This window comes from Sapajus apella, unplaced genomic scaffold (genome assembly GCF_009761245.1).
Source record: "Sapajus apella isolate SASKATOON/1434 unplaced genomic scaffold, GSC_monkey_1.0 scaffold198, whole genome shotgun sequence".
Taxonomy (NCBI): domain Eukaryota; kingdom Metazoa; phylum Chordata; class Mammalia; order Primates; family Cebidae; genus Sapajus; species Sapajus apella.
Genome location: NW_022437138.1, coordinates 12,448 through 16,371, shown reverse-complemented (window position 1 = coordinate 16,371; position 3,924 = coordinate 12,448). Strand labels below are relative to the sequence as shown.

Below are 3,924 nucleotides of genomic sequence, written 5' to 3'. Positions count from 1 at the left end.
TTGTATTTTTAGTAGATACAGGGTTTCACCATGTTGGTCAGACTGGTCTCGAACTCCCGACCTCAGGTGATCTGCCTGCCTTGGTCTCCCAAAATGCTAGGATTACAAGTGTGAGCCACTATGCCCAGCCACACAAAGTATTTTCTAATTCCCCTTTTGATTCCTTCTTTGACCCATTGATCATTTAGAGTGTGCTGTTAAATTTCCACACCTTTGTGAATTTCCCACCTTCCCAACTTTCCTTCTGTTATTGATCTAATTGTATTCCATTGTGTTTAAAAAAATACTTTGTATTATTTTTACTGTTTACATTTACTGAGGTTTGATTTACAGCTTAGCATATGCTGTACCCTGGAGAATGTTCCACGTCAACTTGAGAAGATGTGTATTCTGCTTAAGTGGAGCTGTGTTGCTCATACATGGCCACACCACTTGCCTTTCACCATTCCACTTTCTTAACCCATGCTAACCACCAATCTGTTTTCCACTTCTGTAATTTCCTCATTTCAACAATGTTAATGTTAATACCATGCCTACCTAACCTACTGAAATTTTCTTTTTCACTCAGGATAATTATCTGGAGTTAATTCAAGTTGTGTGTATTATTACTTCATTATTATTTATTTATTTATTGCTAATCAGTATTTCATGGTTTTCTGCACTGTTTAACCATTCATCTGCTCAGGACATCAGGGCTAATTTCAGTTTTTGGTGATTACAGTTAAACCCTGAAATTAAAATTTTGGTGTGAACATAAGCATTTGATTTTGTGAAATAAATTCCCAAGAGGGCAATTACTGAGTCTTATGGTAGCAGCATGTGCAGTTTTCTCAAGATGACAAAGTATTTTCCACAAAGCTGTACCATTTTACATTCCAGCAATGGATGAGTGACCAAGTTTTTCCACATGCTCATCAGCACTTGTTGTCACTATTAATTTTAGCCATCTTCACAGGTGTAATTTTAGTTTGCATTTCTGTAATACCTAATGATGCTCAACATCTTTTCACGTGCTTATTTGCAATTCATAAATCTTCAATGAAATATAATTTTCATGTCTTCTCCCCCTTTTTCTGAGACAGTCTCACTCTGTCACCCAGGCAGAAGTGCAGTGGTGCGACCACAGCTCACTGCAGCCTGGACCCCCCAAGCTCAAACGATCCTCCCAGTACAGCCTTCTAAGTACTAGGACTACAGGTAGGCACAACCATGTCTGGCCAATTTAAATTTTATGTTTTTGTAGAGACAGGATCTCACTGTGTTGCCTACGCTGGTCTCGAACCCCTGAACTCCAGTGATCCTCCTGCCTCAGTCTTCCAAAATGTTGGGATTACAGATGTGAGCCACAATGCCAAGCTTGTTATGTCTTCTCAAGGAATAGATCCCTTTGTCACAGGGATCATGCTCCCTTTGAGCATAGAGTAGTTCTGTGAACGATATTTTTGGTTTCTACAAGTGGCATCACAAACCTGCTGAATTCCAGGCTAGAATCCAGCTTCAGCAACTTCTTGTCTCTATCACCCTTCAGTCAGAGTGTGATGCTTTCCCCAACATATCTGCAGATGAGTCCTATACTTTACTTATGAAAGAACCAGTGGCTGTCTTTAAGGCCAACAGAGTTTGGGGAGCAAACAGAGTTTGGTTTGCCCGTTAATTTATCAAGATTCTTATGGGATTTTCACCATCAATGGATCCACCATTATTGATTCGCCAAGGTTTTCTCATAGAGGAATCTTAGTTGATGCATCCAGACACTATCTGCCAGTTAAGATTCTTCTTAAAACTCTGGATGCCATGGCTTTTAATAAGTTTAATGTTCTTCACTGGCACGTAGTTGATGAGCAGTCTTTCCCCCATCAGAGCATCACCTTTCCTGAGTTAAGCAATAAAGAAAGCTATTCTTTGTCTCCGGTTTATACATGAAATGATGTCCATACGGTGATTGAATATGCCAGATTATGAGGAATTCCAGTCCTGCCAGAATTGGAAACCCCTGGACATACAATACCTTGGGGAAAAGGTCAGAAAGACCTCCTGACTCCATGTTACAGTAGATAAAACAAGTTGGACTCCTTTGGACCTATAAACCCTACTCTGAATATAACATACAGCTTCCTCATCACATTTTTCAAAGAAATTAGTGAGGTGTATTCAAATCAATTCATTCATTTGGGAGGAGATGAAGTGGAATTTAAGTGTTGGGAATCAAATCCAAAAATTCAAGATTTCATGAGGCAAAAAGGCTTTGGCACAGATTTTTAAAAACTAGAATCTTTCTACATTCAAAAACTTTGATACTATTGCAACCATAAACAAGGGATCCATTGTCTGGCAGGAGGTTTTTGATGATAAAGTGAGCCCGGCACAATAGTTGAAATGTGGAAAGACAGCGGGTATCCTGAGGAATTCAGTAGAGTCACAGTGTCTGGCTTCCCTGTAATCCTTTCTGCTCCTTGGTACGATTAGTTATGGACAAGATTTGAGGAACTACTGTAAAGTGGAACCTCCTGATTTTGGTGGTAGTCAGAAACAGAAACAACTTGTCATTGATGGAGAAGCTTGTCTATGGGGGGACTATGTGGATGCAACTAACCTCACTCCAAGATTATGGCCTCGGGCAAGTGCTGTTGGTGAGAGACTCTGGAGTTCCAAAGATGTCAGAAATATGGATGATGCCTATGACAGACTGACAAGGCACCAGTGCAGAATGGTCAAATGTGGAATAGCTGCACAAACTCTTTTTGCTGGATATTGTAACCATGAGAACATGTGAAAATGGAGGGGGAAAAAGGCCATAGCAATCTGTGCTATAATCAACTTCATTTTGAAATCATGTAAATTAAGACATTAGACTGTTTTTAGAATAAAATATTTTTATTGATTGAACCTCTTATTATATATAAAAGTTCCTTTACTATCTCACTTTCCATTGTAATGTAATGCCCCTTTTATCCATGATAAAAATATTAGCAAATCAAATCCAAGATTGTATGAAAAAAATACAACACGACCAAATGGGATTTATTCCAGATATGCATATTTATTTAATGGTTGAATATTAATTAATGTAATTAATCACATCAACTAAGTTAAAAAAGATAATCATGATTATATCAATACATTTAGAAGAAGCATTTGACAAGTCTAACACCATTCATGATAAAAACTCTCAGCAAACTAGGAATAGAAGGGAACTTTTTTAATTGATAAAGAACATCTACAATAATTCCACAGCTCACATCATACAGAACTTAATGGTAAAAAATCAGATGCTTTTCCCCTAATATCAGGGAAAAGGCAAGGATGTCTCTTGTCACCACTCCTGTTCAATATTGTACAAGTCTTAGCTAACACAATAAGACAGAAGGAAATAAAAGTATAAAAAATTGCAGATGAACATGACTGTCTATGTATAAAATCCCAAAGGATCAACAAAAAACCTCTGAGAACTAGTAAGTTATTATAGTGACATTGCAGAATATAAGGTTAATATACAAAAGTTGGTTGCTTCTCTATAAACCAACAATGAACAATTGGAATTTGAAATTGAAAATGTAATACCTCTTACATAAACACCAAATAATCAAAATACTTAGGTATAAACCTAACAAAATACAAATTCTATATGAGGGGAAACTACAAAACTATATGAGGGAAAATACAAGAAATAAAAAATCTAAATAAATAAATGGAGATAAATTCCATGTTCATGAGTAGGAAGACTCAACATTAATGTGTTAGCTCTTCCCAATCTATAGATTCAACTTAATCCCAATAATGATTCTAGCAAGTTATTTTGACAAACAAATTATATTGACGAGCAAAGTTATATTGACAAAGTTATATTTGACAAACAAGTTATATTGACAAACAAATTCTAAAGTTTGTATGGAAAGTCAAAAGATGCAGAATAGCCAACTCAAT

At 36.6% G+C, this 3,924-nt stretch overlaps 1 pseudogene across 1 annotated transcript; it reads left to right on the top strand.

Moving 5' to 3' along the window:
- The first annotated feature begins 1,337 nt into the window (after window positions 1-1,337).
- LOC116543841 lies at window positions 1,338-2,900 on the top strand (annotated as a pseudogene). The gene has a single exon (XR_004265723.1). The product of XR_004265723.1 is annotated as a beta-hexosaminidase subunit beta pseudogene (transcript).
- The last annotated feature ends 1,024 nt before the right edge of the window (window positions 2,901-3,924 follow it).